Here is a 15873-nt window from a genome sequence, read left to right on the forward strand (position 1 = left end):
GGGTGCAAGGTCCTCTGTAAGAGCAACTAGTGCGGGGTTGGGGATTTAGCTCAGTGCTAGAGTGCTTGCCTAGGAAGCACAAGGCCCTGGGTTCGGTCCCCAGCTCTGGGAAAAAAGAACCAAAAAAAAAAAAAAAAAAAAAAGAGCAACTAGTGCACTTCGAACACTGAGGCACTAGTACAGATGCTTTAACCAGCCACTCTTCAGGAATGCTGATTGATTGGCAGTCCTCACCCCCAAGACAGGGTTTCTTCTGGCTGTCCTGAAACTCCCTATGTAGACCAGGCTGGCTGCAAACTCAGGGTCATCCTCTGTTGGGAGTAAAGGTCATGTGCCACCACGCCTGGCTCTCATTGGCTTCCAATCAGAAAACTCTTTTGGTGGCTCCAGATGGCAGCTGGTCACAAGATCATAGTATGACACTTGAAACTTCCAGTTAATAATTTATCACGCATCCATGATGAAATGGTTATGAGGAACCCTGACAGTACTTCAGGCTGCCCTACAGGTGGCCTGCCCAGCTCCATGGAGACAGAATTATTTCGTACTCAGGACTTTTTTTTTTTTAACATTTATTTATTTATTATGTATACGTCATACAGCTTTCTGCCTGCATGTATGCCTGCAGGCCAGAAGAGGGCACCAGACCTGATTATAGATGGCTGTGAGCCACCATGTGGTTGCTGGGAATTGAACTCAGGACCTCTGGAAGAGCAGACAGTGCTCTTAACCTCTGAGCCAACTCTCCAGCCCTTTTTTTTTTTTTTTTTTTTTTTTTTTTTTTTAACCTTTTTTTTTTTTTTTCCGGAGCTGGGGACCGAACCCAGGGCCTTGCTAGGCAAGCACTATACCACTGAGCTAAATCCCCAACCCTTTTTTTAACCTTCTTAAACCTTGTTTTATGCATCTCTATCTGGGCGTTCCTGAATATACTTTTTTTTAAAAAAGAAAAAAAAATAAAAAGAAATAGAGAGACTATTTTGTTTATTTAGGTTTTTCAAGACAAGGTTTCTCATTGTAGCCCTGGCTATCCTAGATCTGTAGACCAGGCTGGATTCAAACTCAGAGATCTGCCCACTCCCGAGTTAGAGACAGTTTATTAAAAAAGGAAGAGGTCTGGACATAGTGGCATACTCCTTTAATTCCAGAATTTAAGGGGCAAAAATGGGTTTATCTTGGGGCTGGGCTTTTAGCTCAGTGGTAGAGCGCTTACCTAGGAAGCACAAGGCCCTGGGTTCGGTCCCCAGCTCCGAAAAAAAGAACCAAAAAAATAAAAAATGGGTTTATCTTTATGGCTTCAAGGCCTATCTGGCCTACATAGTGAATTCTAGGGCAGTCTGTCTCAAAGAATCAAAAAAAAATTAAAAAAAAAATAACAAAAGGCAGGGAGGGGATTGGAGAGAAGCCTCAGTGGTTAAGAGCACTGACTGCTCTTCCAGAGGTCCTGAGTTCAATTCCCAGCAACCACATGGTGGCTCACAGCCATCTGTAACGGAACTGGATGCCCTCTTCTGGTGTGTCTGAAGACAGCGGCAATGTACTAATATACATTAAATAATAAATAAATAAATACATAAATACATACATACATAAATAAATAAATATTTTTTTAAAAAAATGTCAATGACAGCTGGGCATGGTGGCACCATCTTTAATCCCAGCACTCAAGAAGCAGAGGCAGGTGGATCTCTATTTGAGTTCCAGAACAGCCAGGGCTACACAGAGAAACCCTGTCTCAAAAGACACAAAACAAAAATGGCTGTGAAGAGTTTGGATTGCTGAAGGCACAGAGAGCTTAAATACAACTTCCTTTGGGCTGTGCTTAGGTCCCCCAAAAGCAATTCCTTACCCACCCCTGTGCGAGACCTAACATCCCGAAACCCAGAGAAAAACCTCTGGAGTGTACTAACAAAACCTTAATTGCTCCAGTGGAGTGGCTAAGAAGAGATAACATCTGAGGCCCGCAGCTGAGATTCTGTCTGCAGTTATCCACTTCCCTGCTTCCACCAATGTGTTAGGTCCTCACTGGCCTCCACAGTCCAAGAAGCTGCTCCATGCCTTCCATTTTGCTTCTGCTTTTCCTTCCCCATGGAGACACAACCTTGGCAGTTTGACCCCCAGTAAACCTTCCCTTCTATTCACAGAACAGTTTGCTGGTCTTATTGCACAGCCCGGCCTTTAGATGTTTTGTTTTATAACGTTCTTTGTTACAGTGAAAACTCCATAAGACTGCTTCTGCATCACTACAACATCGTATCGGGGGGAGATCTCAGTATATGCTTCTGGGATGTGGTGACTTTTTTTTTTTTTGTTAGTTTCTTTTGACTTTGGTTTTTGGAGACAGGGTTTCTTATTGTAGTTGTTTCTGTCCTGAACTAGATAAAGTGAAAATTCTGAGTCTAAGCCCCTTAAAAACAGCCTTCATGCACTGGGCTTCCTGGCCCCAGTTTGAATTCTTTTTTTTTTTTTTTTTTTTTTTTTGGTTCTTTTTTTCGGAGCTGGGGACCGAACCCAGGGCCTTGCGCTTCCTAGGTAAGCGCTCTACCACTGAGCTAAATCCCCAGCCCCCCCAGTTTGAATTCTAATTGACTGTGTAATATCCAAAAAAATAAATGAAATTGAGGCTACCAATATATTGCAGGTATCTTGGGTTTTTTGTTAGTGTGTGTGTGTGTGTGTGTGTGTGTGTGTGTGTGTGTGTGTGTGTGTGTATCAGTCAGTACACATGACTGCAGGTACCCCACAAGGTCAGAGGCGTCCAGTCTCTGGGAGCTGGAATTACAGGAACTTTTGAGCCTTCTGACTTAGCTGAGACTCACGTCCTCTACAGGAGCATACATGTTCCCCACTGATGAGCCATCTCTCCAGGCCAACCCCACTCTACACCTGAGTTCAGGACCTGAGTTTAGATCCTTATAGCCCACATGGAGTCAGTAGATAGTAAACCCATGCTCTTATGATAAAGTGGGCAGCAGAGGTAGGAAATTCCCCAGCAGTTAGCCTGGCATATAAACAGTAAACAAGAGGCCATGGAACAAAACGAAAGGTGGTCCGACACCTGGGGTTGTCCATAGACACATGTGCCATAGTAGACACATTCTCTGTGAACACACACTGTAGAGAACAGAATCACCTCTAGGTGGAGACATGCCATTATCTGCTCCCTAAATGTTAATCCAATGGGGCAGGTCAGGGACCTGATTGGGGGACCACCCCTAGGCAAGTAGATTAGATAATGTGCTTTTCCTTCCCAGAATTCCTGCTCCCCCAGTGCAGTGTAAAAGCAGTTCTGCTGTGATGCCCACTTTTGGGGACTGACTCAGAAAAGTGGAATTTTTTTTTTTTTAATTGTGTCTTTTTCTTTTAGATGCTGGCCAGAGCCCAGGTAGGTGTGTTTTTAAACTCCCAATGAGCCTTCTGGGCTTCCTTACTTCTCTTCTAAAGCTCCCAACCCATCTGAGGAAAGACGATGGGGATGAGAAGGAACACAAGCCTTACTTGAGATTAGATGGTGACAGATGGTTTGTTTTGTTTTGTTTGATAGTTTCCATACTTCTCTACTGCTCTATTGTCTTCTGTAAATCTGCTTTACATCTACTCATGGTTTTACTTAAAAGGGCCCCAAGGAACAAATTCAAGGCTGCTCTCTCTTTTTTTTTTTTTTTTTTTTTTTTTTTTTTTTTTTGTTCTTTTTTTCGGAGCTGGGGACCGAACCCAGGGCCTTGCGCTTCCTAGGTAAGCGCTCTACCACTGAGCTAAATCCGCAGCCCCTGTTTTAGTTTTTCAAGACAGGGTTTTCTCTGTGTAGCCCTGGCTGTCCTGGAACTCAGAAGTCCATCTAACTCTACCAACCAAGCACTGGGATTAAAGGTTTGTACCACCACTGACTGGCTTGTGGTAGTGGCCTTACTCTCACTCAGTGAGATTAACATTTTCTGGAGGCCCCATTGAGATAAACTACCCACCCAAATTCTAAAGCTTCACCTTCAGTCTGGGACTCCCAGGCTGAAGGACTACCTCAGGAGGTGTATGCTTTGAGACATTCCAATGTTCTGAGACAAGCGTTTTGGTTTCATGGACTATCAGAGTAAACTGCTGTACTGAGAAAAGCAGCATTTATGGAGGTCTTTCCTGGGAATACAATCTGGTCTGTTGGGAACCCAATCTGGGACATGGAAGGGTTTGATGGGTCCCACACAGTCTACCCTCCAGGGCAAAAAGTGAGATGTCACATGCCCACCTGAAGTTCTTGGTCTGGTTTTATGTCTGGTTTGTTTTTGTATGTTCTGCTTTTGACTTTTACTGTCTCCAGTCCATCTCCTGTATTTCCTGTGTTCTGTGTTAATTAGTTTATCTTTATCTATCCTCAAGGAGGATTATTAATATCCTATCACCAAGAGTCACCGCAAAACATTCTGTGAAACTAAATAGCCCACATTTGGAAATGACTGCCCCCATCCCCATTCCAGAGCACTTTTGGTTCTCACATAGCCTGGGCAGTAAATAGTAAATGTCACCCTCAGTAAACCCAGCCACCCGGATCAGAATGGGAACATCTTGTCTTTGGCTGAAACAACTTCCAACCCTCAGCCCTGGATGAAGGTCTGTATGGTTCTTAATGAGCAAGATGACCAAGCCCTGATTGTCAGCAGATGGACACTTTGAGGGCCTATGGCAGAGATCCAGGAGCCCCTTTTGAAAACCATTCTGCGGGGTTGGGGATTTAGCTCAGCGGTAGAGCGCTTGCCTAGCAAGCGCAAGGCCCTGGGTTCGGTCCCCAGCTCTGAAAAAAAAATTAAATTAATAAAAACCATTCTGTAGGACTCACAGGAGAAGCAATGTCTCCTCACTCCACATAACCATCTTTACCCCCTTCCCCTCCTCATCTCTTCCTCCTCCTCCACAACTCTAGATCTCATCACTCCAGCCTCCCTATGCCCTTCTCCCCACCCCAGTCTGCTTCAACCTCTACCCTGCCACCTAGCTCTTCCCTACCTCCCCTGTCTTCCTTCTCCCTAGATCTTTCTCTACATCCCTGTTTTCCCCATCCGTGTACAAGCCACTGGGAGCTCTCCCAAGTCTTCCTCCATTTCCTCCTCCAATCCTGGTTCCCAGCAGTACCTCCCTCTGTGCTCCCTCCCCTGTCGCTCATTCCTGACCATTGCTATCTGTATAACCCCCTTTCCACACAGATCTCCACAAGAGGAAGAATCCTGAATTTCTTAATTTCTCTAACTGATTCTATATTTCTCAATCACCTCCCCATGTGGTGGGATGACTGTTGTCAGCAGATTCTCCATGCCTTCTTCACTACCAAAGACAGGGACTGCACTGCACAAATCAGCCATAGCACTCTCCAGAATAGCTTCAAAGACTAGCGTCCCGATGGCAGAGGCAACTGATCATGCTCTGCCATTGGCTATCCCAATGGGACTACAGTTCAGTGGGAGATAGGAGGTCACTCAGTGAGTACCACCAGGTTCTGGAAGAAGGGTGAACCAGGCAGCCCAAAAGCCCACTAACCTATCTAAGATAGTAGATGTAAAACAGAGCCCAGATGATCACCTTCAGCTTTCTGGAATGCCCCTTGGACACCTATTGGCTATATGTCCCTATAGAGGGCGTGGCTGACCTGGCCTCGTTACTCAGTCAAGACTTGGCATTTGTAGAAAGATACAAAGATAGATGTGTTTGCAGGAAGGAATGGGTCAGAACTATTAGAAATGTCCTTGGTGTTTGACAGCATAGACAGCAGAGAAGATCTTTTGACAGAGATGGGATGTGCCCCTGTGGCTGCACTCTAAGCCATTTTCAAGTCTGCCCATGCACCCCATGATAAAAGGAGAAAACCTAGTTATGCACAGGTGGTGCAACCTTGAACCCCAGCACTTGGGAGGCAGAGGTAGGCAGAGGATTGCCTGGTCTACAGAGTGAGTTCTAGGACAGCCAGGACTATACAAAGATACCCTGCAAACAACAACAACAACAACAACAACAACAACAACAACAACAAAACGACGAGGACGACGAAGACAACGAGGACGACGAAGACAACAATGACGACGACAAAACAAAAACAAAAACAAAACAAAAAACTGGAAAGAAACCAGTCATTGAAGGAGTGGCTGTTCGTAGCGGGGAGCTGTTAATCCACTCTCAGTCCTAGCCAGGTGATCACACCTCTTGCCACCCGCCAGTGTTCTCCGGACCTTCAAATGTAAAGACACACACACACACACACACACACACACACACGGGGGGGGGGGGGAGCGCTTTTATATTTAATATACCTTAACTGCTCAATGGCTGGGTTACCCCTGAACCTCTATGTGGCTACCATACTCCTCCCCCCAATATTCCTGAATGAATATTTGGAAGTCAGTATTTCATCTCTGCTACCCCAGGCCCAATTGGGAGAGTGGCCCCTGGGGATGCTTCACCCACTCTTACATGTCAGTGGGCTGATTTCTCTGCTTCCCCCATCATGGCAAATCTATTCCTTCTCCTTTCCTTCCTTCCTTGTCCGGGAAATTTAAAAGTTCTTCCTCTATCTCGCTGTCCAGCCATGGGCCATTGGCAACTTTATTTCCCAATCAGAGCCAACTGGGGGCAGCCTGTCCAGGATGAAAACAGGTAGCCTTGCCTCCACAAACTCAATCCAATCTTGGCTGTGGAGAGTGACTAAGGAGGATGAGGCTCCTTCTAACGAGGCCCCCAGGAGCATAGGCTCCTGGTTATCATAGGATAACCTTCGCCATCAGGTCCAACCTATAAATTTTCTGCTGGACATTGGGGCTACCCATTCGGTGTTACTGGAGTCCCTAGGACACCTAGGACCAGTCAAACAATGGAAGTACAGGGGACAACAGGGGTAACAAAGGATATAAATGTACCACTGGTCATACTGTCAACCTAGGACAAGGAACCGTGACTCATTCTTTTTTTTTTTTTTTTTTTTTTGGTTCTTTTTTTCGGAGCTGGGGACCAAACCCAGGGCCTTCCGCTTCCTAGGCAAGCGCTCTACCACTGAGCTAAATCCCCAACCCCGTGACTCATTCTTTTATCATTATTCCTGAATGCCCCTACCCTTTACTGGAGCAGGACCTCTTGAACAAGCTCCAGGCAACAATATCATTCTCAGGAAGTCTCCTAGGCTGCAACTCCTAGGAGGCCCTGCTGAGGCTTTAACTATAACCTGCCCAGTAAGTGAGGAATGTCTGCTCCTCCAAAATCCAACCCATTCCCTGGAAGGGGAAAGGAAAAGTTGTTGATCCAGGAAAGTCCTACAGTTTGGGCAAAGGACAATCCTCCTGTCCTGGCCAAAACTGTGTCTCCCATCATATTGCAACTAATGTTCAGGGGATGACCATTTGAGTCAAGCAATACCCATCTGCTTGGAAGCCAGGGAAGGGATTCAGTGTCACATCAGGCATATCCTCAAAGCAAGCATACTGACTTCTTGTCAGTTCATCTGGGACAACCCTTATTGCCTGTTCAAAAGCCTGGAATTCGACACTGGAACCAGGACAAGACTTGGAGGAAGTGATGAGATCTGTTGAACCGATTGTTTGATCCCTACACTTTGCTCAGTCTTTACCACTGGGGCACAAAGTTTTCACTGTACTGGACTTAAAGATGCATTCTTTCCCATCCCGCTGTCAGAATAAGTCTGCCACCTTTGCATTGGAATGAACCTCTCTGAGCTGGGATATCAGAGCCACTAACTTGGACCAGGCTGTCACAAGGGTTCAAAAACTCTCCTATCATCTTTGATGGAGCACCCAACCAGGATTTGAGTCTCTTCCACAGAAAGTATCCTGAGCTAATCTTGCTTCAATCTGTGGGTGATTTATTATTGACCACTAAAGATGAGGAAGGCAGTGTGAAAGTCACTTGAGGCCTTTGGAAACTCTAGCCCAGTTAGGCTATAGAGTTTCTAAGAAGAGAGCCCAAGTTTGCTTATTTCAAGTTACCTACTTGGGGTTGGGGATTTAGCTCAGTGGTAGAGCGCTTGCTTAGGAAGCGCAAGGCCCTGGGTTCGGTCCCCAGCTCCGAAAAAAAAAAAAAAAAGAAAAAAAAAGAATCAAGTTACCTACTTGGGATATGAGATATGAACTAAGAGGAGGAAAAAGACTTGTCACAGGCCTGCATAGTGGCCATAACGCACATCCCAACTCCAACCACAAAAACCAAAGAGTTTCTGGGATCTTTGGATACCTGGGTTTGCTGAAATTGCCAAACCCTCCACTCAGCTATGGCTATAGCACTACTTTGGAAACATGAACAGGCCTTTAAGGACTTAAAAGAGGCCCTGGGACAGGCCCCTACTTTAATTCTTCCCGACATCACCAACTTCTTTTATCTTTATGTCCAAAAAAGAAAGGGCATTGCCAAGGGAGTCTTGACTCAGACCCTGAGTCAAGAGCGGAAATGGCCTAAGTGGTAGCTAACAAATTAATAACAAGAATTATTCCCTTCCCATATCTCTGGGGGCTGACAATGGCCCAGATTTCATGGTCAAGTTATCTCAATTGCTCTCCAAGGCTCTCATGATACATTGGGAATGTCGTTGTTAGAGCTCAGAAAAGGTATGAGGATGAACAGGACTTTAAAGGAGATTGTAACTAATTATACTTTTGAGACTAGAGGTAATACCTTACTCCCGTCTCAGGGCCCACTGAACCCCTACCAAAAATGTTCACCTCTAGTCTATGGGCAAGCACCTCCCATGACTCCTTAGGTACATGCTGGATAATTGCCAGATTGTCTCGCTTCAATCTTGGAGTCCCTTAAAGGATTTCAGTTAACCTTGAATAAGATTTTTTTCTATGATGGGCTGGAGAGAAGGCTCAGCGGTCAAGAGCACTGACTGCTCTTCCAGAGGTCCTGAGTTCAATTCCCAGCAACCACGTGGTGGTTTACAACCATGTGTAACAGGATCTGATGCCCTCTTCTGGTGTGCCTGAAGACAGCTACAGTGTACTTATATAAATAAATAAAATCTTTTTAAAAAAGATTTTCCTATGAGCCAGAGCCAGGTGTGGTGGTGCATGCCTTTAATCCCAGCACTCAGGAGGCAGAGTTTGACAGATCTCTGTGAGTTCAAGGCCACCTTGATCTGTAGAGTTCCAGGACAGTCAGGCTACACACACACACACACACACACACACACACACACACACACACACACAGACACACACACTTTAGAAAAAAAAGTATCTAGAAAAAAGAAATAATTAAGATTCCCTGTTTCTGGGCTGGGGATTTAGCTCAGTGGTAGAGCGCTTACCTAGGAAGCGCAAGGCCCTGGGTTCGGTCCCCAGCTCCGAAAAAAAGAACCCCAAAAAAAAAAAAAAAAAAGATTCCCTGTTTCTTGGAACATGACCTACCTCAACCCATGACCTTGATTTGTTTTGAGGAGCATCCAAACCCTTCCTAACTGTCCCTAATCACATGTCAACCACATGGTGATGACCCACTTGATTGTTTTGGGGATTTTTCTATACTTCTTTACTGCTCCATTGTCTTCTGTAAACCTGCTTTGCAACTACTCGTGATTTTACTCTTTAAAAGTGCACCAAGAAATGGACTCAGGGCTGCTCTCTTTAATCTGATTCAGGAGACAGTCACAGGCCAGCCCTCAGGTCCACCCCAATAAAAATCAACCTTGCTTCAAATTTGGCCCAAAATTGTAGTAATGACCTTATTCTCCCTTGGTGGGATTAATAGTACCTTGAAAATGAGGGAGTCCCATCCTCCACCTGCTCCCAGAGGTCATGCCTGCTACCTGCCAGTGTAACTGTCTTGAAGCTGGCACATTTAACTCACAAGAGGGGGCAGAGGCACCTGAAGACAGAGCAACGTCCCCTCTGGTGTTGATTAGAGAACCAAGGCCAAGGCAGGGTCAGAGGTCCAGTTCTTTGGTCAAGGGCAGGGAGAAGAATGAGTTCTGAGTGCAGAGTGAAGAGAAAAAAAGGCAGAAAAGAGACTAAGGTGTGACCTCAACACACAAGACTGCTCATTGGCACACAGACTGGAGGTTGTGGGGCTGGGAGTGTCGCTGGCTGGGACCTTTTATAGGGATGAGTAAGGGGCTTGGGAATGAGGAAGTAGGGACTACAGTAGAGGGTGTGTGCAGATCTCAATGCTCTCTACTTGGAATTGTTGCTCAAGCAAGACAATTTGTCTTGGGCTGCAGACTGCCTCAGCAAACAGTTCATCCTCTCAGTGTTGTAGCTGACTGTTAATGGTTGAACGAGGCCAACTGTAATCTCATAGGAATCCCAGCTTTTTATGACCAAGACACTCTGCCAAGGACAAGCACAAGGCAGCCCAGTGAAGCTGGAGGAAATTGTCCTGTATTGAACAAACTTAGTTACTTAATAGAAAGAAAGACAAAGAAGGGAGACTATAGGTCAAGCAAGGCCCCAGGTCCATGTTGTGCATGACTGTCCTCCAAGCTAAACAAACGTCATCTTGGGGAGTTCAGCTGTGGCTTCATTGGCTCCTCCGGGCTTGTTGTTCTGTTGGGAAGGTCATTTCCTGGAGGATTCTGACTGGAAATAGGAAGTTTAAAGGGGCAGGAGACCTGGCTACACAGCTGCTTCATCCCGTCTGATTGACAGAACTCTGCATGTGTCCTCAGAGGCAGTAGCTATGCAGCTACAGAGAAGCCCTCATCCCTGCTGGGTAAAGACTTTCCAGTTCTGCCTCATGGGCCCTCAGGAACCCCTCATCTATGCTCTGGAAGGAGTCAATAAACTCACTGGCTCCCCCAGAGTGAAAGTTGGCAGAATAATGCCTCAGTTTGTCATTGAGCCTTTAGGAGAAGGGGTAGGCCTTTCAGGTATCTCCCCTGAGGAAGGAATTTTTGAAATACCCCAAAAAGCAAAGCATCAGAAATAACAAAGTGTGTGTGTGGGGGGGTGTTTTTTCTGTTTTGTTGTACTTGAGATAATAACCTGGCTTGACTGCCTCCAACTCACTGCAAAGCCGAGTATGACCTTGAGTTTCTGCTTCTGATGCTAATGTCACCAATCCCTTTATGTGATCCTATATCCCCAGTCCCAAGGAAAGAGCTTCATAAACATTCAGTACATCTAAATCCAAAGAAATACCCATGTCCACCCCCACTTCTAACAAACTATATCAAAGGCATGGCAGGGTAGAGAGAGAAGACAGAGACAGGGTGGAGGGCAGAGCTAGGCACAGTGGTTCATGCCCATAACCCTAGCACTTGGGGAACTAATGCAGGAACAATTCTGTGGGTTGGGGGCCAACCTGGGCTACACAGCAAGTTCAAGGCCAACCTGGACTCCATGAAACAAGATGGAGGACCAACAAGGTGGCTCAGTCGGTAAGGCACTTGTTGCCTGACCTGATGGCCTGGAATTGATCCCTGGAACACATGTGGTGGAAAGAGAGAACAAACTCCTGCAAGTTGTCTTCTGAACTCCACATGCAAACCGTGACACTTGAATGGGGTGCGTACTTCTGCATGCACACACACTCCACACACACACACACAAGTGCATAGGTACTAAATCCATGTAATAAAAGTAAATTAATTTGGGCTGGAGAGATGGCTCAGCGGTTAAAAGCCATCACCCTCTGAAACTGTAAGCAGGCCCTCAGTTAAATGCTGTCATTTATAACAGTGTCCTTGGTCATGGTATCTTTCCACAGAATGTAGAACCCTAAGACACCTTCGTTTGCTTTCCCGTTGGTCAGTGCTGGAGACTGAACCCAGAGCCTAGGGTTGAGCCAGAGCCCCAGCCCCAATCATATTCTGTAATTTCTTACTACACAAACTGAACTCATGGCTTTAAAATAGTGATGTAACTGGGGTTGGGGATTTAGCTCAGTGGTAGAGCGCTTGCCTAGCAAGCGCAGGGCCCTGGGTTCGGTCCCCAGCTCCGAAAAAAAGAAAAACGAAAAAAAAAAATAGTGATGTAACCTTAATTTTTTCAAAACCTATTTTTAATGATGATTCATAAATGTTTTACCCTCCCTTGTAGCCCACCAGCCACCAGAAATGGTGGAAGAGAAAGGATATGGGGGAAGCGAACCTGTTTAGAAATGGTTCTTTGGAGCAAGCAACTGCTGTCTGTGCTGTCAGGAAATCGTCGGTTCAGTTCACAGGTCAGCAGGGGCAGCTCAGTCCACACTACTTCACCGAAACACCAGCAGTTTAGCTCCGTAGAGACAGGACAGCAAACATGAATCAGCAGCAGTGGCAATACCTAGCAGAGACAGCCAGGCCTCAGCCTTGGCGCGAGCCAGCAGGAGGGGCCAGGAGTTATGGCTCTCTTAGGGAAGCGAAGATAAGCAATGAATGGAGACCCACAAGCACGCTAGTTCTATAAGCAAGCCTAGCCAGTCTCTGTCACTGTCCATTGAATGGTTAAATTATTTATTTATTTCATGCATTCCTTTTCTTTTTTTTTTTTTCTTTTCTTTTTTTCGGAGCTGGGGACCGAACCCAGGGCCTTGTGCTTGCTAGGCAAGCGCTCTACCACTGAGCTAAATCCCCAACCCCTGGAATCTTTTTTATGGTCCCTCCAAACATCATGTGTCCTCCATGGGTCTTGCCTCAGCACGTCTGTCTCACTTGACATCACTCTGCCAATCAGCCCGAGTCTGAGGAAAGGGCAAGAAACTGCAGCACACCACCAGAAGTTTTTCAGGTTCATTTTTCCCAATGGAGTCCTGACAAATGGAGCTCAACTACACAACACAAGGCGGACCAATACATGCGTGTTGTTAGCAATGAATCCTTTCTCACGTGTCCTTTCACATGCTTGCTTTAGCAGAACATCCTTTCTCCTCAGTCTGTGAAACATTCCTTCATGAGTCTGCCTTAGCCTTTCACCTGTGCCCACTTTAGGAAAACTCCTTCACACACACGTTTGCCCCAGCAAAACACCATCCAGCACAACTGACAACTCCCTTCTCTGAGGGACCATCCCCCACTCAGGCCGATGTTGCTTCTGTTCCCTCTCAACTCACCTCTTCGAAACTCTGATCATAGCACACCAACAAACCCATATCACCAAATTAGGGCATGACCTGAATTTTTTTTTTATTTCAACTGTTTTGTTTTGTATAAAGACAAAAATACAAAACACATAAATGAAAAACCCCTACTTTCTATCAATCAGACCCCGATCACTGGGATCATAGACCCACAGACCTTATGATACCTTATGATACCTCAATGATACCCTATGCAAACCTCAGAGCCTGATTCCTAGTAACCTTTTGTCCCAAATGGTCATCTTGGGAGAGACAAATGGGGCTATACAATTTACTACTTAATAAGACATTGAGCTCCTCCCTCTTATCCACTCTCTAGCTTCTCTCCCCTTAGGCTTGGTTTGTGTGTGTGAATGTTTTACCTGCATGGATGAGAGTGCGTCTCATGCATGTCTGATGCTCTTGGAGGCCAGAAGAGCCAAGTCACCCCTGACTAGGGAGATGGGGGAATTATGAAATAACAGAAGTGGACGGACGTGGTGGTGCACACCTTTAATCCCAGCACTCAGGAGATAGAAGCAAGTGGATCTCTGTGAGCTGGAGGCCAGGCTGGTTTATCCAGTAAGTTCCAGGCCAGACAGGACTGTTACACAGAGTAATTTTGTCTCAAAAAGACCAAGAGGAGGAGGGGAAGGAAGAAGAAGAAGAAGAAGAAGAAGAAGAAGAAGAAGAAGAAGAAGAAGAAGAAGAAGAAGAAGAAGGAGAAGGAGAAGGAGAAGGAGAAGGAGAAGGAGAAGGAGAAGGAGAAGGAGAAGGAGAAGGAGAAGGAGAAGGAGAAGGAGAAGGAGAAGGAGAAGGAGAAGGAGAAGGAGAAGGAGAAGGAGAAGGAGAAGGAGAAGGAGAAGGAGAAGGAGAAGGAGAAGGAGAAGGAGAAGGAGAAGGAGAAAAGAAGAAGAAATAACAGAGACACAACAGAAAGCCAGAATAAGGGGTGGATGGGGCTCTCTGATGGAGAACCCATAGTACCCAGAAGTCAAGCGTGTTCATTATGTACAATTGAACAGAGAGCTGACAGGGTTACGGTACGGCTGGATCTAGGAGGGAGGTTTACCTAATTCTGGTGGGAACATCTCCGTAGAGCAAGTTCAGGTCATGAACATTCAGGGGTGAAAGCTATGGTGGACTTTTTCCACAGATGCTGTCAACACCTATGCTTGGTCCCTCAAGGAAGGCTTTGCATCCCTTTGAGCCTGAGGCTCAAGGATCATGACTCAGCCCTACCTTTGTCTGAGACACATCCACCGAGGGCTTCCTCTGTTGTTTACAGAAGAGGGTGACAGATCCCCTGAAAGCAGGGTGACAGGTGGATGTGAGCCACCATGTGGCTGTGATGATCAAACCCAGGTCCTTTGCAAGAGCAGTAAGTGCTCTTAGCCACTGAGCCACCTCTCCATCCCTAATCCAGTTTCCCTTAACTGCTGTGAAAGGACCCCACTCCTTCTCAGGGGGTGTATTCTCTCTCTGAGAATCCACTTACTGTTTCCATGCAATGTCTGTTTCCTTTTGTATGTCTGAATGTTTGCTTAGTTGTGGAGGGGCCTGGGTGCACCACTGCACATACATGGAAGTCAGAGAACAGCTCTGGGAAGTTGATTCTCTCCTTTGAACTCAGGATTTGGTGGCAAGCTCCTTTGCCTGTTGAAGCAACTCACTGACCCCAGTGTCTCATCTTTTATTTGTTAAATTTTATTTATTTTTATGTGTGTGGATGTTTTACCTACATGTATGTCTATGCATGTGGTACCTGAGGAGGCCAGAAGAGGGTGTGTATTTGAGTTACAGAAGGTTTTGGGCCTTCATTCACATGGGTTCTGGGAATCGAACCTGTGTCCTGGAAGAGCCGCCAGTCCTCTGCCGAGCTCCAGCCCCCATCTAGGTGATTTTTGTTTCGTTGCTGTTTCTAGTTTTGTTCTGGTGTCTACATTTTATTGTCTATTGCCATAGAAACACTACAGCCATTTGATTCCCTCCTGTCCTGTCCATGGGGTCACCAGAACTTCCCCTGCAGCCAAGCAAGGTTTCTTTCTGTTGCTCCTCAAGGTCCTGAAGCTGGGGGGTCATTCACTTCCACTTCACTTTCAGCCGGGACAGTCTAGCCTCTTTCTTCCCCACCGTGGCCTGAACTTCCTGCAGCTCCTATTTGAGGAAGCACTGAACAGACAATTTTCAAAGACCACACTGAATACGCAGAAAGGCCAGATCCCCTTTAATGATCCGGTTTCCCATTGGCTGTACCTCACAGAAGGATTTATTAAATGAGCTTTAAATCAGTTAACGACAGGCAAATCACACCAGAGACTCTGGATCCTGGTAGGAACTGGGGATACAGGCAGTGTTCCTTAATCTGTCCCAATCTGGAGCTGGCAGCTGGGAAGTTCCGGGAGAGCCAGTGGTCCCTACTTTATGATGAAAACTTGGAAAGTTAGTTCTATTGTCAGCCAAGGAATCGGCAGCAGTGACAGCGGCAATCAAATAAGATCCACACACTCGCCACGCACTGTACCACGCATTGCGTCACGCACTGTACCATGCCCTGCACCACACACGACACTGCACTAAGCACGGCACCACACACCACACCACCCACCGCATCCTAATGCACACATGAACAAAACTTAGTCTATTGAGTCTCCCCCGCCCCAACCCCCCAAGACAGGCTCACCCTAACTGTCCTATAATTGACTCTGTAGACCAGGCTGGTCTCAAACTCACAGAAATCCAACTCCCTCTGCCTCCTGAGTGTTGGAATTAAAGACATGCACTAGAACTCCTGGCTAGATTCTTTTTTCTTTTAAGTAACATTGTAAAAATGTATTCGTGGGGTTGGGGATTTAGCTC

This window comes from Rattus norvegicus, chromosome 2 (assembly GCF_036323735.1).
Source record: "Rattus norvegicus strain BN/NHsdMcwi chromosome 2, GRCr8, whole genome shotgun sequence".
Taxonomy (NCBI): domain Eukaryota; kingdom Metazoa; phylum Chordata; class Mammalia; order Rodentia; family Muridae; genus Rattus; species Rattus norvegicus.